Below are 22,627 nucleotides of genomic sequence, written 5' to 3'. Positions count from 1 at the left end.
ATCTGCTCCTAAAAGTATTACAACTTTTTATTCCCATCTCACATTGGTGACATATTGCTAGGATATGTCACCAATGTCAGTTAAGTGCAGATCCCACGTCAGGGACCCGCTACTATTTCCAGAACGGGGCCCTCAAAGTGAAGGAGGGTGCACCACGCAGGCTTGGCTATCTTCTACCGCTGTGGGAGTCTATTTCCAGCAGTTCCTTAGCAGTGAATGGAGAGGTGGCCGTGCATGTGCGGTGCTCTTGCCATTCACCGTTGTGGGAGTTCAGAATATAGCTAGGCTCGCTCTGCCATTTTCGGAACGCCCATAGCGTTGAATGAAGAGCACCTTTCGTGTAGGTGGTGTGCTCGTTTTCACTTTGTCCCTTTGTGGAGATAGGAGCAGGTTCCAGAGGGTGGGACCTGCACGAATCTAATATTGGTGGCATATCCTTGGGAGGATGCCATCAAAGTCTGAGATGAGACCGCTCCTTTAAAGGACTTATCTGGGAAATAACATTCATAACCTATCCACAGGACAGGTCATCAATATCACATCAGCGAGGTCCGTGTCCTAGAACTCCTGCTGATCAGCTGTTTTAGGGAGACAAGGATCTCTGGTGAGCGCTGTGGACTCCCAGCAGCTTTCAAAGTACAGCGCTGTCCATCGTATAGTGGCTGTGCTTGGTATTGCAACTCTGCCCCATTCACTTCTATGTAGCTGAGCTGCAACCAGGTCATGTGATCGATGTACGGTGATGTCACATGACCTAGGGAGAGGCCACGGAGCGCCCAACCTCTTCTAACAGCTGATCTGTGGGGGTCCAAGGAGTTGGACCAACGTCGATCTGATATCTATGACCTATTCTGAGGATAGGTCATCAATATTTTTTCTAGGATAACCCTTTTTATTCCCTATCCTTTGAAATTCACTCCTGCCTTTGTCTTGAAAAAACACACCAACTCCAGCCTTGGTATAACTGATTTTCCAAACCTCTTTGAGGCAACCAACCAAAGTTTCATTGAAAGTGGTCTTCCAGGAGAGGGTTGTCCTCTCAAAGCAGTTTACCAGTATGTTGGAACTTAAAAATCGATCACAGGACATCTGGTCGGGTTAAAAGGGTGTGATCTTCTATTTGTGGTCACTGTATGTACAGAAAAGGTTGGCAGTGGTCTCCAGCTGTTGGGAAACTACTACTCCCAGGAAATGCTTTGGGTTGTAGTTTCGCTAGAGGTTGGAAACAAGATACCACTAGAACCCAGGAGAGCATGTTCCTAGCTTAGGCCTTGTTCACTGGTGTATTTCGGCATGGAATACAAATGATATTCGGCATCGTAATACAAATGATATTCGCCGGCAACGTGCATCCCAATGAATTCAATGGAAATTTTGTGCCGTAGCTAATATGCTGCATAATTATGTTTGCTAACTTGAAATGTAAGAACCAGCTTCTTGGTGTGTATCGTGCAGCGGTCAGCCAGCTTTGTATGGATGTGGAATCCATAGCGTGCAAATCTGCTGCAGAAATTTTAAGGGTCGGCCTTGGATTTCTGCAAACTTGTTTCTACATACTTTTGAAGGTCGTATCTTCTAAGATAAGGGGCCGTCAAGTCTACGCGTCATCTACGCATCTGATCATTTTGGGACAAACCTGGTAGTCAGCTGCTGGAGGAACCCTACAGCCTACGTTATCTACCAGTATTTTAAATATCCTCGATGGCCTCTCCATGTTTGAGAACAGATGATTTGTCTCCCTGACGGTAAATAACCACACTGCGCTGTAATCTGGCTCCGGGCACGCTGCAATCACCGTATGCAAAACAAGCTTATTTACCAGGAATAGTAGATGACCTGCGAGCAAAGGATCGTGGGAACAGGCAGGAAGAGCAACGCCACTTTGGGAAGCTTCTTCCAAGCGGGACTATGGCATGCCGTCGCTGAGATCACTGAATGTATGAAACTAAATCTCATAGACAGGGAACTGGCGATCATACCAGGCGAGGTATGTACATACTAGAAAGTATAAGCAGTCGTGATGCCAACGTGACAAGTCTGATATCGAGGCGCTTGTGACATGAATACCGTATGTGCCTTCTGGCCAAAGTGGGGACAACTTGTCCCAGACTGATCAATGATTTGCATTTCTAATTGGTTCAAATTGCCGACGCACCATGGGTATCCTCTGTGCTGACCCTTTACTACTGAAATGACATGTCCTGGAAATCATGTCCCATTAGATTTTTTTGTAATTGCTGCTGTTTCGTAGCTGAAAAAACAAAAAATAAGGTTGCAAATATTTTCTACAGTCAACAAGGAATTGAGGTAAATTTTTTATTTTTAGTATGGGATGGGGGCACGTACTGTAGGTACAGCAGATCAGTCCAGAGAGTCTTGAGCGCAGCGTTATTTTATAAGGCACCACGCATACGAGCGTCTCCTTTATGCAGTCCGTGTTGCATCCGCATTTTGTGGACCAGAACATAGAATTCAGAAAGCACACCGATCATCAGCGTGCTGTCTGCATCCGTGTGATGGAATACGTCTGCAAAATGAGAACCGTGAACGGAAAAAAAATGGTTTTGCAAGTAAAACCCGGGCAGCGCGCGCGCCGCCTCCATATTTTGCAGATCTGTGATTTGCAGACCGCCAAACAGATACGGTCGTGTGCATGAGGCCTAAATCGTAGGCAGCAACATAAGTTGAGAAGATTGACCCCCCCCCCCATTATGTCATCACCACGCATGTACTACAGCAGAGCCAAGGACACCAAGGAATGCATTACGTTGCCAGGCCTTGCACAGCGCCGTGGCATAAATCTAGTCTTTGTTGGGCATTTCGCTTGCCAGAAGCTGTGCCAGTAGGTTTCCCTTCTCAATGTGTGGTTTATTTTAACATGCCGGCTGATACATTGTTCTACGATGTTGTATATATAACTGGAAAGTCAATGAAGCTAGACAACTGCAGGAAATCATTGTAGGCGAGAGATCCTTTCATGAAGTGACGGCTGCGACTTCCTGAGCCGTAACCACATGGCGGTGGAGCGTGTTCTCTGTGAGGCACGATTGGTAGGCCAAGATTTTGCCAAAGCTAACCCTGCCGCTTGAAGTGGTAAAAAGACTGATGTGATGGATAATTAGTGGTCATCATCTGGAATCTGTAGAAACCCAACTGCAACACCTGCTCAGAGAATACTCGCTGGCGCTATGGCGACAGTACCAGAACTGATCGACTAAGGACGCTAGGACTATAGATTTTACCTACCGTAATTCCTGGGTTCATGCACATGAACACAGATCCGAAAAAAAAAGATTACATAGGATGCCCTTCGTCAGGCTGAAAAGTGTCCACTGGACCGAAAGAAAGAGCCAGCGCTGGCTCTTTCCCTTGGTCCAGTGGACACTTCTGCCTGACGAAGGGCATCCTATGTGCCCGAAACATTGCTTTGTGTACCGCCATTGAAATGAATGGTTCTGCATACTGACATGGAAAAAAACGGAATGGACATGGAAAAAAAATGTTTGTGTGCACGAGGCCTAAAGCCAAGCAAATCAATTTGTCATGAACACAAACTCTCCACCTATGAGCGGCTGTGCCCCCTGCAGTTGATTGGCAGGGCCAGACATCTTTGCCAGGCTTGACAATCTCACACCTGTGCCGCCGCTCCAAGTAGAGGAGCAAGCGCGGAGGGTCTGCTAACGGATCAGCACCTGTTCATGCGCCTCTGCCTGGAAGTGTAGCAGCGCATGACCAGAGCTGCTCCGGTAGCAGAAGCAGAGCCTTTCCGCTTGCTCTACTACTCGGAGCAATGGCGAAGATGTGAGATGTCAATCAAGTGTCAGGGCGTCACTTCTTCAGCGCAGGGACATTCCCTCGCGGGTGGAGTAGTCTTGTTTATGGATGCCCAACCTGCAGCCCTCCAGCTGTTGCCAAACTACAACTCCCGGCATGCCTGGACAGCCTACAGCTATTACGGCATGTCAGGAGTTGTATTGTGGATGAGAACAGTCCTTTCTATTGATGGGAGTGAGAAAAATGCGGACTGCACACAAGAGATATTCATATTTTGCAGACCGAAATGTGGACATGGCTGTGTGCATGATTCTTTCGCAATGAAATCTGCTGACCTTTAAGTTTCTGCTGCAGAATTGCAGTTTGTCATACAGCTACTTCTTTGCTTTCTATGACATGAAGTCCATGCGGCTCAGACTTTCCAATTACGTTAACGGGATGCTGCAAGGCTTTTGTGCAGATTTTGGTGAGGAATACAGGAAAAATTCACAGTTTGAACATAACCTTTGGGTGCAAGGAGTGTGGAATACTGTTGAATGAAAGCAGTTAGATTAGTCAACATGGGAGCCACGTTTAAAACTATGGATGTTGGGGGGGTGATTGCATTCCAGAAAACTGGTGCAGCACAAGAAAAGTCTTGGATATGAACGATCTGGATTATGGAGGATAGATGGAAATGTTAATAAAGGCTTCAAAAAGCAGGACTTCTTTCTTTCTAAAACAGTGCCACTCCTGTCCACAGGCTGTATGTGGTATAACAGCTAGGTGCCATTCACATCCCAGACACGGGCCCATCTCACACTCCCGGGCATCCAGGAGCGAAAGTGTATACACATTAAGGGGGGCATTTATTAACCTCTATAGTGGCGTAAATAGGTCGCACATTTTGTCACACGCCATTTGTGTGTCAATATGTGTGACATATTCCCCTTCACGCCACTATTAAGAAGTGGTAAGAAAAGGGGGCATGCCTTGGGTGGTGCCACAGGCCTATCTTTCTTCATGCCAGTTTTTTGTTGGTTAGAAAGGCTTAAAGAGGACCTGTCCCCTCTCCTGACATGTCAGTTGTAGTAACTACTTGCATCCCCCATGTGATAACAATTCTGGAGCATCTGTTCTTATGACTCTATGATGTGCCGTTCCTCTGTTACCAGAAGTTTATGAATGAATTGCCAGCAGCTTGCAGTAAAGGTACAGATGGGTGTTACTAGTTGGGGGGGTGTCCCTGCCCTGTCTGACACCATTAGCACTGATTGGACAGTCAGACACACCCACTACTGGTAACACCCAGCGGTACCTTTACTGCAGACTGCTGGCAATTTATTTGTAAACTTCTAGCAGGAATAATACAGGAATGGCACACCATATATGCCCCACAATGGTTAATTACATGGGGGATGCTAGTAATTTTAGTAATTACTAAAACAGACATGTCAGGAGAGGGGACAGGTGTTTTTTTAAATCTACGTCAGCTAGGAGGCTGATTCGATTTAAGTGCGTCGGAAGATGCGCCAAATATATGAGGGTTGTGCGTCTCTGCATACATTTGGGCCATCTTCCAGCAGCACAGGAAGGAATCAAGACTTGACAAATGTCCCCCTGAATGCGTATGTACTACTGAACATGACTGCCGGCCTCCATGGAGTGCCAGAGGTGTCACCCACTAATGGCAGCCTCTGTTGCTGAGCAACGCTCTGCAGTGATTAGGGTTTTCCTTAGCAAAATGGCACGGCTAGGAAAATAATCATCCGGAAAAATCCAAAGACTAGAGAACCATTGAATAGGGCACCTGTTTCCTTCCTAATATGTTTTGCGTGCATTTTAAAGGGGGGCGCTATTTCTCCTTATGGAGGGTGTAAGGCCAGGCAATGCTCCTCTGGGTTTCGGAGAAGATTAGCGAAATAAGCCACAAGTTCGCCATCCTGGCGTCAATGCTGGACCTTTAGACCGGACATTGCTGGTTTGCGGTCTGGTGGGAGCCTGCTTGCCACTGGCAGTGTTACTGGGTGGGTCTCAGAAGGATCCTGTTCTTTCTCAGCCTTCCACACAATCACATGACAGGAATACCGGCGGCCTCGCCCTCCTCCCCCTCCTTCTTCTTGTCTGCCTCACAGCTCTGGAATCCAGTGAGCTAAAAGAGCTGGCTGCATTCCTCACACAACCATTCTCCCCGGGGAAGGCGGCTGAGGAGGGGGGCGGCCGCCTCACATCCTGCCCTCTTTAGGAAAATGTGGAAGGAAGGGAGGAGGGGGGATGTATTGTCCTGTTTGGGAAATCTTAACCCCTTCTGCAGCCTTGTATTTGCTCTTCGATGTCGAGGTGTTGGCCCTCCTGTAAGCACTTTATAGGTTTTGTACTCATTGCTAATTTTTGGCCCTTCTTGGGGGGTGCAAGGCGGCACTGTTTACATGCGCTGCACCATGGATACACACACGTGGCGGTATACTAAGATATACTGTACAGGACATTTCCCTGCTGCCGCATTCACCTAAACATAAAAAATATACCAGGGCCACAAAGGAATGGAGTATCACGTGTTTGACTGTGAAATCCTAAAAAAAAATTCACAGGATTCCACCAGGATCTTCCAGACTGTTGCCTGGTTATCTAATCTATCTAGCATCTCTCTATTATCTATCTATCTATCTATCTAGCATCTCTCTCTTATCTATCTATTATCTATCTATCTAGCATCTCTCTATTATCTATCTATCTATCTATCATCTATCTATTATCTATCTCTCTATCTATCCATCTATCTGATCTCTCTATTATCTCTCTATTATCTATCTATCTATCTATCTATCATCTATCTATCATCTATCTATTATCTATCTATTATCTATCTATTATCTATCTGATATCTATCTATTATCTATCTATCTATTATCTATATCTCTATTATCTATATCTCTATTTATCTATCTATCTATCTATTATCTATTTATCTATCGATCTATTATCTATTTATTATCTATCTATCTAGCATCTCTCTATTATCTATTATCTATCTATCTGATATCTATCTATTATCTATCTATCTATCTATCTATCTATCTATCTATCTATCTATTATCTATATCTCTATTATCTATCTATCTATTATCTATCTATCTATTATCTATATCTCTATTATCTATATCTCTATTATCTATCTATCTATCTATTATCTATTTATCTATTATCTATCTATCTATCTATATATATATCTTCCCTTTATCGTCCTTCTGCAGCACACAAAAAAAGGATATATGTGCTGCCTTTGGACTCAAGGAAAGACAAATTTCGGTAAGCAAATTTATTCTATCTATTCAAAAGCTTCAATGATGTGTACTGTTCAGCTAACTGAAATTGTCGCTTGCAGTTGTCTCAAGGTGTAAATACTTGCACCCGACCACCTTAGATGAAAATCGCAGATCTTCAGGTATGCTTTAAATGAATTGTTAGATTTGCAAAACTCTGTTAGCAAAAGCAATCACTAAGGCCCCTTTCACCCGGGCGAGTATTCCGCGCGGATGCGATGCGTGAGTTGACCCGCACTGAATCCCAACCTATTCATTTCTATGAGGCTGTTCACATGAGCAGTGATTTTCACGCATAACTTGGGCGTTGCATGAAAATCGCAGCATGCTCTATTTTGTGCGTTTTTCACGTAACGCAGGCCCCATAGAAATGAATGGGGTTGAGTGAAAATTGCAAGCATCCGCAAGCAAGTGCGGATGCGGTGCGATTTTCACGCACGGTTGCTAGGAGACTATCGGTATGGAGACCCGATCATTATTATTTTCCCTTATAACATGGTTATAAGGGAAAACAATAGCATTCTGAATACAGAATGCATAGTAAAATAGCGCTCGAGGGGTTAATTTTTTTAAAATAATAATTTAACTCACCTTAATCCACTTGATCGCGCAGCCGGCATCTCTTCTGTCTGTCTTCTGTGCTGTGTGCAGGAACAGGACCTGTGGTGACGTCACTCCGGTCATCACATGATCCATCACATGATCTTTTACCATGGTGATGGATCATGTGATGGACCATGTGATGACCGGAGTGACATCACCACAGGTCCTGTTCCTGCACACAGCAAAGAAAGAAAACAGAAGAGATGCCGGCCAGGTGAGTTAAATTATTTTTTATTTATTTTTAACCCCTCCAGCGCTATTCTACTATGCATTCTGTATTCAGAATGCTATTATTTTCCCTTATAACCATGTTATAAGGGAAAATAATACAATCTACAGAACACCGATCCCAAGCCCGAACTTCTGTGAATAAGTTCGGGGTTGGGTACCAAACATGCAGATTTTTCTCACGCGCGTGCAAAACGCATTACAATGTTTTGCCCTCGCGCGGAAAAATCGTGCATGTTCCCGCAACGCACCCGTACATTTTCCCGCAACGCCCGTCTGAAAGAGGCCTAAATGGTCACACAATGAAACCACTCATCTAGACTTAAAGGGTGTTGTCCAGCTTTAAAATGATTTTCGTCTGCTTCCCCCTCCTCCCCACCAGACCCTTGGAGGACAGTATGCTCCGCACTGCTGGGTTTTAGCTTTTTGGGTCCACTGCTGTGGTGTTGGCACACCACTTCATGGTTGTTTACTTCCAGAGCAGTGACCTGTCCCCCGAACAGCATGTCCATGGGTAACTTTCCGTTTAGGGGGGCGCTTCACTGCTGCAGCCAGTTATTGGCTGCGGTGGCTCACGTGACCCCTGTCCAACTTGGAGGTTGACAAGCAGGGAACTGGAGATCGTCGAACCGAAGGAGTTGGGACCCAGCAGCGGAGAAAAGGTAAGTATCTGTTCCTGATGTCCAGCGGGGACAACCCCTTTAATAGCTGTTGGCCCCACCCAAACCTTATTTTATGCAAATCAGATGTGGACCCATTTATTTAAATGGGGCCGCAAAATATGCAGACAGCACACCTTGTCCGTTCCACCGGCCGGCAAAAAATGTCCTATTCTTGTCCATTTTGTATTTTGGGAGAGAAAGCTGTAATTGCATTGCTCCACCTCCACAATGTAGATGGTGTACAGGTAAACACTGAAGAGGACACGGCACTTGCATGAGCGTCACAGGCCCTCCAAACAGCAGATCGGCAGTGGTGCCGAGAGTGATATTGATGACCTGTCCTGAGGAACACCCTTCTAAGTGACGCTCACAGCATGCATATGATCCAGCAAATGTACATATTCTAATACAGCTGGGCAGATAACTCAAGTAGGTCAACAAGGAGCGACTAGAGGCCAAGTCAATACTAAATGATATATGTACAATAATATATGTAGGAAGGACATGGAAAAACACAATATTAGACTATCCACATGCACTCTCCATAAGGAGATATAGTATCCCCCAGATCCTGACCGAGGCCTCTCACCCAGTTAAACCAGTACTCTCTGCTCTGCACTGATGAGGGGTAATCACCCTGAAACAGCTGTCTGCAGATGAGATGCTGGCTTCTTTATTATCCGCTTCACGCCTCAAGGCCTATTTAATGGGTCGAACACTGACATAGGATAGCTGCCTTACATCTGGTGGCATTAGAGGCAGGGCTTGTTTAGAGCTCATATGCATACCTTCTTCCCATGTTCCAGTATATGGAGAAATGGGATTCCCACAATACCCCAGGGAAGACTGGCGGACAGCTCTAGAGCTTTGCAATTATATATACGTATAAAGGGGAGGGGGAAGAAGAGTAACCCACATGTTCTTTACATGATTAGGATATTAGCATATTTCAGGACTATAACAGTGAGTGGCTAGCCCCATCAGATAAATTAAGGTGAGTATTATACAATTGTAATGGTTATACAATATTAGCATTATATACATAGTGACATTATTGTACTTAGCTATAAATCTATAGCAATTTTGGAAACGTCTTGTATACTCATATAGTCTGCATAACTAGCGGCATGATAAATACATATAATATATGTTGAAGAGAAATTGCTTATACAGGAGAGCGATCAGATGATCAAAGAACTCATGATTGAATAGTAAAAGACATTAGGTAGGAGGCATGATTGTCTAAAGGAATATGTTGCAGAGGCATTGGCAGTAAGGAAACTGGGTCTGCGTGTATTAGAGTCCCTATGTCCAAGTAACCGAGGTAAGAGAAACACAAGAGACCAAAATGCAATATCAGTAAATGTAGAGGATGGCTATTTAATAATAGAAATGAGGTGGGTTACCTGTATAGGACCGATGTCGGATTTCACTGCGTGCATAACGCATGGAGCAAGCCGTGAGTTTATAAAGGAGAGAGACCTTAATTAGGACAGCGTGACCCCAGTACGTGCACCGCCCATAAAGGGCTTGTATGGGTGACCGGAAAGTTATGCGACTTAAGTGTAAAGACTTTATCTATGTCTTTATCTATTTTATAGCCTGATGAAGGGCACCAAATTTGGGCCCGAAACGTTGCTATAATATGTACCACTGATGTTGAAAAATCAATAAAAGTATAATTTTTTCTTGAAGATCATCTGGTGTGCTGTCTCAAACCAAATTTAAGTATTTACAGTACAGACCAAAAGTTTGGACACAGCTTCTCATTCAAAGAGTTTTCTTTATTTTCATGACTATGAAAATTGTAGATTCACACTGAAGGCATCAAAACTATGAATTAACACATGTGGAATTATATACATAACAAAAACGTGTGAAACAACTGAAAATATGTCATATTCTAGGTTCTTCAAAGTAGCCACTTTTTGCTTTGATTACTGCTTTGCACACTCTTGGCATTTTCTTGATGAGCTTCAAGAGGTAGTCACCTGAAATGGTCTTCCAACAGTCTTGAAGGAGTTCCCAGAGATGCTTAGCACTTGTTGGCCCTTTTGCCTTCACTCTGCGGTCCAGCTCACCCCAAACCATCTCGACTGAGTTCAGGTCCGGTGACTGTGGAGGCCAGCTCATCTGGCGCAGCACCCCATCACTCTCCTTCATGGTCAAATAGCCCTTACACAGCCTGAAGGTGTGTTTGGGGTCATTGTCCTGTTAAAAATTAATGATGGTCCAACTAAACGCAAACCGGATGGAATAGCATGCCGCTGCAAGATGCTGTGGCAGCCATGCTGGTTCAGTATGCCTTCAATTTTGAATAAATCCCCCACAGTGTCACCAGCAAAGCACCCCCACACCATCACACCTCCTCCTCCATGCTTCACGGTGGGAACCAGGCATGTGGAGTCCATCCGTTCACCTTTTCTGCGTCGCACAAAGACACAGTGGTTGGAACCAAAGATCTCAAATTTGGACTCAAAGCACAGATTTCCACTGGTCTAATGTCCAGTCCTTGTGTTCTTTAGCCCAAACAAGTCTCTTCTGCTTGTTGCCTGTCCTTAGCAGTGGTTTCCTAGCAGATATTCTACCATGAAGGCCTGATTCACACAGTCTCCTCTTAACACTTGTTCTAGAGATGTGTCTGCTGCTAGAACTCTGTGTGGCATTGACCTGGTCTCCAATCTGAGCTGCTGTTAACCTGCGATTTCTGAGGCTGGTGACTCGGATGAACTTATCCTCCACAGCAGAGGTGACTCTTGGTCTTCCTTTCCTGGGGTGGTCTGCATGTGAGCCAGTTTCTTTGTAGCGCTTGATGGTTTTTGTGACTGCACTTGGGGACACTTTCAAAGTTTTCCCAATTTTTCGGACTGACTGACCTTCATTTCTTAAAGTAATGATGGCCACTCGTTTTTCTTTACTTAGCTGCTTTTTTCTTGCCATAATACAAATTCTAACAGTCTATTCAGTAGGACTATCAGCTGTGTATCCACCTGACTTCTCCACAACGCAACTGATGGTCCCAACCCCATTTATAAGGCAAGAAATCCCACTTATTAAACCTGACGGGGCACACCTGTGAAGTGAAAACCATTTCCGATGACTACCTCTTGAAGCTCATCAAGAGAATGCCAAGAGTGTGCAAAGCAGTAATCAAAGCAAAAAGTGGCTACTTTGAAGAACCTAGAATATGACATATTTTCAGTTGTTTCACACTTTTTTGTTATGTATATAATTCCACATGTGTTAATTCATAGTTTTGATGCCTTCAGTGTGAATCTACAATTTTCATAGTCATGAAAATAAAGACAACTCTTTGAATGAGAAGGTGTGTCCAAACTTTTGGTCTGTACTGTATATAGATCTCTGGGGTGGAAGAGATCAACCTGGGACGTGCACCCACGTCAGTCCTCTGGATGAGTGCTGTAGTCGTACTTCTGTCTACAAGCTCTAGAGCTTACGGGAGTAGGTTGAAAAATCCACAGAATAGGGAATAACTATTAGATCCATGGGGGTCCCAGTGGTAGGACCACAAGAACGGGGGCCCGTACCGCCTACAGCTCCTCTGAAATCAACGGAGCGTCTGGTCTTGCATGCTCATGGCTGCTCCATTAATTTCTATGGGAGTTCCGGAGATAGTTGAGTACAGTGCTCACCTATGTCTCGAATTCCTATAGAAATTAATGGAGCGGCCGCACGCATGCCCAACCGGCCGCTGGTAATTTCAGGAAAGCTGCAGGGGCATGAGCCCCCCGTTCTTGAGATCGGTGGGGGGTCCCCTATCCTGTGGATAGATGATAACTTAATGTAACCGGAATACCCTTTTAAGGGGGTTGTGTAGCATTATCAAAATGTGGTTGCTTTCATCCAGAAACAGTGACTCCCCTGTCCACAGGTTGTTTCTGGTATTACAGCTCATCTCCACTGAAGTGAATGGGACTGAGTTGCAGTACCGCACACATCCTGTGGACAGGTGTGGCGCTGTCTTTTGAAGTCAGCAGCCATATTTTTCTGATTCTGGACGGTTATGTTTGTTCACATAGAAAACGACAGAAAACCGCACAGCGGCTATTAAGGCATTCTGCCAGCAACGCGTCAGACCTATAGATTCAGCTGTCCATTACGTAGCTTGACCGTAAAGCTCCAGTTCACATCCACACAAGTTCTCTGCCATCACCCCGAGTAATTTGACGCCATGGACAGATCTGCTGCAAAACCCGCATGTCTTAAATGTGCATGTGCAGAGGAATTCCTGCAGATTTGGGTGAAAGCTGCAGCAAATATAAGACATACAGATTTTGCAGCAGATCTGTTCATGGAGTAGAATGACACCAAGTGTGAATCCATAGGGAAAGTCATGCCCCCATTTTTATGAGGCTCATTGATGATGTGATCTGTCACTATAGTGCCCTAGCTTAAAGGGGTTGTCCAGGTTCAGAGCTGAACCCGGACATCCCTCCATCTTCACACACACACCCCCCCCCCCCCCCCCCCCCCCCCGACTTGAGCATTGGAGCAGTTCATCCTCCGATGCTCTCCTTTGCCCTGCGCTAAATCGCGCAGGGCAAAGGCATTTTTTGGAGTTCCGGTGACATACCGGGGCTCTCCATGGGGCTGCCAGGAACCCCGGTGACGTCACCGGCACTGATGGGCGGGATTTAGTGCTGCCCTAGCCAGTAAAACGGCTAGGGCAGCGCTCAAGCCCGCCCATCAGAGCTGGTGATGTCACCGAACACACTGCCGGGCAAAAGTTTACGCCCGGCAGTGTGTTATTGAAAACAAAAGAGCCCTTGCCCTGCGCGATTTAGCGCAGGGCAAGGGAGCGCCTCGGAGCATGAGATGCTCCGATGCTAGCCTCAGGGGGGCTGCGTGGGTGAAAATAAGGGTATGTCCGGGTTCAGCTCTGAGTATTCCAGTTATATCAAGTTGTCCTCTATCCACAGGATAAGGGGTAACTATTAGATTGGTGGGGGTCCAACCCCGGGGATCCCAGACGATCACAAGATGGAGGGTCTTGTATCCTGCAGGGCCCCCTGAAATGAATGGTGCGGCAGTTCAAACAGGTGCGCCGCTGCTTCATTCATCTCTATGGAACGGCTAGAAATAGCCGAGCTGAGCGTGTTGTATCCGGCACTCCCATAGAGAATGAATGGAGTGACACAGCATGTGCTCAATCAGCGGTTCCATTCATTTCTTGGGGCCCTCGTTCTAGTGGTCCCCGCAGCCGGACTCCCACCAATCTAATAATTATCCCCTATCCAGCAGAAGGGGGGATGGGGGCATGATTTAAGATCGGGTCATTAATATCTAGAACCGAGAAAACCCTTTCAAGTGCTTGCCTTTAAAGAGGTTATACCATGATTGATGTAAAAAATGAATATCAGACATCATATGGTCCATGACTATACCTTTCTAAAAGCTAGAACCAGCCCTGGACCTCACATGGATCCAGAGATCTCCCCGTTCATTGCTCTGCTAGATTCTCTTCAGCTTGGCAGCTCAGGGATTGTGTCCTTTCTGCTGCAGCTCTCTCCCCCTAACTGCCCCAGCTTCTAAGAGAACATATGGCTGGTGGCAGTTGAAGATTTAAACTGAGCACGTGCGACCAGATCAGTGAGACGGACAAAAAAAAAGAACAAAATAGCTCAGTGGCTGTACAAAATTTTTAATTACATGCAATTGCAAAAGTATTTAGATCGAGGTGCTGGTTTGAAAACTGTAGAATTTTTTTTTTTTTTTGTGGGACAATCCCGTTAAAATGTCTAATCCATTTGTGTTTTAAAAAAAAAAAAAATTTAGCATATACTTCTCAACTCAGCCCCTTTAATATAATCACAATACCCTTATAAATCAGAGGATTATTGTCCTGTTAAAGGGGTTTTCAGTACTGATGGCCTGTCTTCAGGGTAGGTCGCCAATATCTGATTGGTAGAGGTCAGACTTCTGGAAAACCCCTTTAAATGCCGCATTATGTTGCACTTCTATGCTGCGACCAACTTTTTGGATGATCAGATGAAGGCCATGGTGTACACGGCCATGTTATAGTGCGCGCCGTGCATACTGCACTAGAAGGAGCCTCTATGGCTTCCTACTACGGGAGCTGAACAGGCTTCATGCACCGAAAGCAGTGATGATATCATACTCAATCCTTTTGCAAGCGGAAGCAATCTGAGCTGCAGCTGCGGTCCGCAGGAATACATTACATGAATCTCGGTGATCTGCAGCTGTCACTCCATTGGAAAGCCGTGCCGCAAAAATTCTCCATGCAGCTGCAGCCTGAATCCCTAAAATTGTCTGCGGATAAATAAGTAAGAAATGTCAACCATGCAATCATTTTTCTTTATATCATTGCAACGTGAACAATTGTGAACGCTAGATTATACATTGTAATCCATGACCAGTATGTGGAATGACCCTCGCGGTGGATTATAATCCATGATTCGTCCGATTACCACGCAATTCCACTCCTGTACCTCCCATGGATCCAGAGATCTCCCTATTCATTGCTCTGCTAGGTTTATTTCAGGGGGCACGTCCTTTCTGCTGCAGTTGAAGGATGGAACTGAGCATGTGCGTCCACCTCAGTGAGGTAGACAGAGACATTAGAAAAATAGCAAACAGCAGGTGGCGCTATACAGATACATTTTATTGAATAGCTCACTGGCTACACTAATTTTTAATTACATGCAATTGCAAAATTATTCAGATCCAGGTGCTAGTTTAATAACTGTAGAATATTTTTTTCGTTGGACAACCCCTTTAAAATGTCTGATCCAATTTCCTAGCGATTCCATCGATTTCTGTTCATTTTTGGGCACTGTAGATGCAGTGATTATTGTTTTGAGGTTGTGTATTGGATCATTACAGCAATGGTTGGAGTCCATGTCTGCAGCTATCAAAGCAAGATCTGTCTTCTGCAATGTCAGAAGCAGAAACTGCTCAGCGGCTGGGACAGAAGAGGAGCACGTTGTATTTCAGCTTCCTCGGTTGTCTGTATCATGTGATTCTGTGGATTTTCCTGCCCTCCCCGCCCCCGCTCTGTGAAAGAGCACATGGTCTCTTTCACTTCTGCAAGCATGTCTCAGCTCAAGAGTTGAAGGGCAGGTTCAGACATGTCCACCAAGAGAATAAAGAAAGTTACCCAAAGGAAGAAGCAAGAATATTGTAACCCATGGAACATCGGAGAGGGATCGCGGGATACATCGGAGAGGGATCGCGGGAAAAGTAGGCAGAGAGAATATGGGATATATATGACCAGGGTCTAAAAAGAAATAATGTCAAGTATGAATGAGGAAATGAAAGGGAAATTATATTTTCTGGGGTTTTCTCTTGTGTTTTTTAAGTCTTTTTTTTTGGTATGTAACTATCTGGTTGGTTTTTCCAAGTTGCAGTACCTCCAGCTGGCCTGTAGGCAGGGGCGGACTGGGAACATGAAGTGGCCTTGGAAAAAAAGTGCCCCCATGTCATAAGCAGATCCAAATTGGCATGAGCTAAGGTCAACACAAGTAGGCAGGGACAACCCAAGCAGGTGGGATCAGCAATACTGTAGTGCGGCACACAATACCACCCCAGCAGAACCAAATACCACAGTGCCAGACCAAATGTCCGTCTTTTGGAGGGACAGTCCCTACTTTTGACCCAAGTCCCTCTGTAGCTCTTTTCTCCTTAAATGTCCCTCTTTTGGATCTGAGGGATAGATTTGCAATTTTACAATTACAATATTGATCCAGAAAGTGTTTGTTTACTATCTGTATATTAGACCCCATCTTGTATATTATTTCATTATTTGATGCAATTCGTTATTTAGAAATTTCTCTATTCTGATCATTTTTGCGCTATTGTGAGCAAAGAAAACTATTCAAAGTGTATAAATATGCTTGAAAAATGGACTTTCACACAATGAACCACAAGTGTCCCTCTTTGACAGTCCACAAAGTTGGGAGGTATGCAGTGCCCCAGCAGCGCAATATACCTCCCTAGAAGTACCTGATGTCCCCAGTGTTAATTAATGCTTGGAGTGTCAGGTTGTTATGTAACCAAGTGGTGGATGCGAGGAGGCCTCAGATGGCTTAGACATCAGCCCACTAGAATGTTTCCCTGTATGAACTATGACCAATCTGCCTCGGTCTGTAGGCTCCCATTTGGTTTGCAGCACACTTCGAAAAGATAGTCAATGGCATGTTCCAGTGCCTATGGTTACTATTAAGACCCCTCTTAGCCTGGACCCTTGTTGTCTTAAGGGTATTTCTAAGAGTGCATAAATACATGTGGTAATGACCCTGACAAAATCTGTTGGTCAATCTGATGCCCCAGTGGGTCTCATATGATGGCAATTTCATTACCAACTCACTCCCGGAACATCTAATTTCCTCACAATGATCTACAAGGCAAAAATTTCTGCAGTAAAATCTGCCACGTGTGAGGGGGCCATCAACCCAGAGTATCGTGGGGCAATTTGGTAGGTAGAGGCGGACTTTTGTTGGGGAATCTTATAGATACCATAATAACAAGGTCTATAATTGGGTAACAGATACCCTTTAAACCAGGCATCCTCAAACTGCGGCCCTCCAGCTGTTGTAAAACTACAACTCCCACAATGCCCTGCTGTAGGCTGTTCGGGCATGCTGGGAGTTGTAGTTTTGCAACAGCTGGAGGGCCGCAGTTTGAGGATGCCTGCTTTAAACCATTGCAGAACTTTCTCCTCTCTACAGGCACCTCAGAATTACAAAGGGAACGTGTTTCATCTCGATCTTCTTCAACATATAAGCTCAGCCCTCCAGACATGGAGGGTTGTCAGGTGTTGAAATGAACTACCACCAGAAGGTGTCCCATTTTGACCTGCTGTGGTTCCCATCAGCTCTGTCTTAATCTGGTCATTGCAGTGCAAGGACGACCAGTCTGGTGAAAACATGGTGTCCAAGTTGGGTGCCAGTTGGCCATTTGTTCCCATGATGGCCACCATTCGCCTTCAGAAGATGATGGACTGGTGATGCAGAGAGAGATGACCTCTGTTTCTTCTGCATCCACTCAATGGCTGCCCACATGGCACACAGCCAGCAGGTGCAGTATCACTTCTCTTTAAATGATCCCAAGTTTCATGTTCATGGTGATAGTTCCTCATCAAGTATTTTCATCACCTACTAGTAGTGGAAACAACCATCTCAAGACCGAAACGGACCTTTCAGTTCACCACAAAGCTGATTGTGGGCGCTATTTGCTTTCACCCATTCACATGTATCCTGTATGTGTTCTGACAGAGGTGAGTAAGCAGGAGGAGCAAGGGTGAACAGAGTAGATTGGGCCCACCCTCGGTGCACTTAAAGAGGACCTTTCACTAGTTTAAAAACTAAAAGCTAACTATATCAGTGGGCAGAGCGGCGCCCAGGGGTCCCCCTGCACTTACTAGTATGTCTGGGCGCCGCTCCGTTCGCCCGTTATAGGCTCTGGTGTCTGCAGCTCCCTCTGTTGTACTGGGCGGAGTTTTTGTATTAGGCGTGTCCCTTGCTGCAGCGCTGGCCAATCGCAGCGCACAGCTCTTAGCCTGGGAGTCCCAGGCTATGAGCTGTGCGCTGCGATTGGCCAGCACTGCAGCAAGGGACAACCCTAATACAAAAACTCCGCCCAGTACAACAGAGGGAGCTGCAGACACCAGAGCCTATAACGGGCGAACGGAGCGGCGCCCAGACATACTAGTAAGTGCAGGGGGACCCCTGGGCGCGGCTCTGCCCGCTGATATAGTTAGCTTTTAGTTTTTAAACTAGTGAAAGGTCCTCTTTAACTGCTCATTTGCATATAGATTATAAGCACACCGTGTGCTGTCCACATCCGTAGTTCCATTCTGCTGCCCCGCAAAAAAAAAGATAGAACCTGTCTGATTTGTGTCCACAATTGCGGAGAAGAAAAGGCAATTCTATCATAGGGCTGGCTGTTCTGTTCCACAATATGCAGAACGCACATGGCCGGTATCCGTGGTTTGAGGATACACAATTTGCAGACCGCAAAAATGGATACAGTCGTCTAAATAAGTCCTTAAAGGGAACCTGTCACCGGGATTTTGTGTATAGAGCTGGGGACATGGGTTGCTAGATCACCGCTAGCACATCTGCAATACCCAGTCCCCATAGCTCTGTGTGCTTTTATTGTGTAAAAAAAACGATTTGATACATATGCAAATTAACCTGAGATGAGTCCTGTCCCTGACTCATCTAACGTACAGGACTCATCTCAGGTTAATTTGCATATGTATCAAATCGGTTTTTTAAAGCAATAAAAGCACACAGAGCTATGGGGACTGGGTATTGCGGATGTGCTAGTGGCCATCTAGCAACCTATGTCCTCAGCTCTATACACAAAATCCCGGTGACAGGTTCCCTTTAAGTAAAACTTGCATTTAGTGAATGCACTAAATAGCTTTTATTTCTACAGTTGTGCTGGCTTTCCAGCTTTCATGACACTTTGTGACTTTTGCTTGTGGCAGAGGTGAATGGGTTAAGCCTGATGGTGTTGATAGTAGGAAGCCAGAGACAAATTATCAGGAGTGTCAGAAATATACAAAGAGGATGAGTCACTGAGCAGAGTGAGAAAACCAAGACAGATAGCAGCAGTCTCGCCCACACATCAGTGGAAGGGGAGGGTGCAGAGCGTAAGGAAAATTGGAAGCAGGCCAGCATTAACCAAATACTGTCCACTGTTGTCATATAAGGGCATTCACATCCTTCTGAGCCTCGCAGTCTGCACTGCGCAGAAACCTCCCGAGGGTCTACAAGACAGGAGAACATATGTAAAAGACTTGGTGTGAAGATGGGGGTTATCATGAGATACTGCAAATAATTAAGAGGAGCGCTCACCACTCCTGACCGCTCACCACTCCTGACCGCTCACCACTCCTGAACTCTCACCACTCCTGACCGCTCACCACTCCTGAACTCTCACCACTCCTGAACTCTCACCACTCCTGACCGCTCACCACTCCTGAACGCTCACCACTCCTGAACTCTCACCACTCCTGAACTCTCACCACTCCTGAACTCTCACCACTCCTGAACTCTCACCACTCCTGAACTCTCACCACTCCTGAACTCTCACCACTCCTGACCGCTCACCACTCCTGACCGCTCACCACTCCTGAACTCTCACCACTCCTGACCGCTCACCACTCCTGAACTCTCACCACTCCTGAACTCTCACCACTCCTGAACTCTCACCACTCCTGACCGCTCACCACTCCTGAACTCTCACCACTCCTGACCGCTCACCACTCCTGAACGCTCACCACTCCTGAACGCTCACCACTCCTGAACGCTCACCACTCCTGACCGCTCACCACTCCTGACCGCTCACCACTCCTGACCTGTGGTTTTAATAAACTTTTTGTACTGTTTATGTAATAACAATTCTGAATAATCTGTTCTTATTAACTGTATCGTTCCTCGGTCACCTAGAAATATTATTAAGAAATTGACAGCTGGGTGTTACCTCTCTCCTTGTCAGTGCGATACTGTCAGAAGTGACGGAACAGAGACAGACAGGGTAGTCACATGCCACCAAGTTGTTAATTTATTTGAAATTTTTAGGAATAATAATGAAAGAATTGTGCAACGCAGATGCTGCTGCTCCAGAATGAGTAGATCTCCTCAAACAGACAGATCAGGAGAACTGACTCCACAAATCCTGCCTACAGGGGGTTCTTTAATTTCATTTCATATTCACCCCTAATTCTGACTTCACTGGTATAATTTAGTGCCCAGGTCGTCTCATTCATAGACAGTGCATTTGGAAAAAGTGTTGCTCATTGTGCAAAAATAATACAAAATCAAGTTTTCCCCATTATTCTGCACTCAATATGCCATAGAGAGAAAGTCAAAAACAGAATGTTAGAAATTTTTGCTAATTTATTGAAAAGGACAAACTAAAATATTGCATTGAAATAAGTATTCAGACAGTTTACTCAGGACTTTAGTTGAACCTCTGGCAGCGATTACAGCCTGTAGTCTTCTGATGATACTGCCACCACTACCATGCCTCATACGTCACTGTAGGGATGGTATTGGGCAGGTTTTTTCCTCCAGATATGACACTTAGATATGAGGATAAAAAGTTCAATCTCGGTTTTATCAGATCATACAATCTTGTTTCTCACTGTCTTACAGTCATTTAGGTGCTTTTTTCAAAATCCAGACAGGCTTTCATGTGTCTTTTACAGAGGATAGGCTTCTTTCTGGCCATTTTGCCATAAAGCCCAGATTGGTGGAAACTGCAGTGATGGTTGACCTTCTGGAAGTTTCTCCCATCTGCACACAGGATCTTTGGAGCTCAGCCAGAGTGACCAATAGGTTCTTGGTCACCTCTCTTACCAAGGCCCTTTCCCCCCGATTACTTAGTTTGGTGGGGCAGCCAGCTCTTGGTAGAGTCCTGGTTGTTCCAATCCTCTTGCCAGAACGACAGCTAAGGACAACCTCAAGTAAAGCCTTGAGATACAAGCAGAGTGAACTGATCCATCAGCATCTACAGACCCTGCTGTAAGGTGAGGGACTACAGCCAAGCTACCCGTTATCAGTATCACCTAAGTGCAGAACTGTAGCCTTCCAGTTTGCCACCCTATCCCCTCAGCTTGTGCCAGAGAAGAATTGCACTTCAAGCCTACCGCTATTTACTTCAAGTTCCATATTGCATTTAGTAAAAGAGACTTTGTTACGTTTAACTCTGGCCTCCTTCATCAGTACTTTATTTTCATTGCATCGGACCCCAGGGAGCGACGGCCTAAGGTAGGACAACATGACACAACAGCACTACATGAGGGCCACTACCACTCCTATCCTCTACACCGGGTCCTCAGTGGATTGCTGCAAATTTACTAATGGTGGACTCCAATCAAGGTGTAGAAACATCTCAAAGATAATCAAGAGAAATAGAAAAGCCCCTACAGCTAAATTTCAAGTGTCATAGCACAGGGTCTGAATACTTACAGTATGTCCATGCACCATTTTAGTTTTTCCTTTTTAATTTGCAAACATTTCTAAAATTCTGAGTGCAGAATGATGGGAGCAAATTAGAATTTTTCTTATTTTAGCACAAGGCCGCAACATAATAAAATGTGAAAAAAGTCAAAGGCTCTGAAGACTTTCTGAATAGACTGTATGACCCAAAAAGGGCAACAGCGATACACACAGGAATGGCACCATTATGAGACCAAAATAATTGTCTGCATTTTGTGTACGTGGCTAAATGTTACACGTTGGCTTAAAGGAAATTGTAAAATTGCCCAGATTTACTAATCCTATAGATGGTGTAAGATTAGATGGGCTGTCTAGATCTGAACCAGATTTATCACAGAGGCTCAGGCTGGATGATAAATCTGGTGAAGGGACAGACACTTCTCTCTGACTTTGTACCAACTAGGTTGGCTTACTTTGAGAGATATTTTTACACCAGAATTGTGGCTAAATTTTAATGCAAAATGGTGCATCTTAGTCCCTGACCTTCTCCATTGAAGCTCCACTACCTTTCTGATAAGCCCGACCCTTGTCGAGCCTGCTCAAAAAAAAAGTATAGAAACCCTAGATGTGCTAAATTGTGCCAATTTGTACAAATTTTGGGATAGATTTCTGGCACAGACATATTAGTAAATCTGGGCCATTGTGTTTCTTAAAGTGTCATTTTACTTCAATTTGCAGTATGTTCTGGATGTGGGATTTTTTTATTTTTTTCCATAGTCTTCCCTGTAAGAAGAAGTCTGGAAAAAAAAGTAAAGTTCCACCCAGAAAAAAATGCTTGTAAAAAAACATGCATGAATTGCCCTTTTTCTTTGGTGGCATCCACCTCAGATTATTAATGCCCGGCATATGCTTAGTTGAAAGAACCAAGAAATGCCAAAGAATTTTCAGACATGTACAAATATTGGGGACAAAACCTGAGCTTTATCAAAATTACCTATTTATATAATAACCAAGGAAATAGAAATTTATTTCAGAAAAAACTGTATTTGAAAATTATATTTTTATAACAATAAGGCCTCATGCACATGACCGGTCCGCAAACCGCGGATCCGCAAAACCACGGAAG

The 22,627-nt window shown here is 44.9% G+C and overlaps 1 long non-coding RNA gene across 1 annotated transcript in view; it reads left to right on the top strand.

Moving 5' to 3' along the window:
- Positions 1-1,880: 1,880 nt before the first annotated feature.
- LOC122943468 overlaps positions 1,881-22,627 on the top strand; it is a 69,774-nt gene continuing 49,027 nt past the window's right edge. Inside the window, exon 1 of the long non-coding RNA XR_006390870.1 lies at positions 1,881-1,987. This is a non-coding gene — a long non-coding RNA (uncharacterized LOC122943468). The remainder of the gene's footprint in view (positions 1,988-22,627) is intronic.

The sequence above is a fragment of the Bufo gargarizans genome, chromosome 7, assembly GCF_014858855.1.
Source record: "Bufo gargarizans isolate SCDJY-AF-19 chromosome 7, ASM1485885v1, whole genome shotgun sequence".
NCBI classification, from domain to species: Eukaryota; Metazoa; Chordata; class Amphibia; order Anura; family Bufonidae; genus Bufo; species Bufo gargarizans.
The sequence above is the reverse complement of the archived record's forward strand: the minus strand, read 5'-3'. Positions and strand labels throughout refer to the sequence as shown.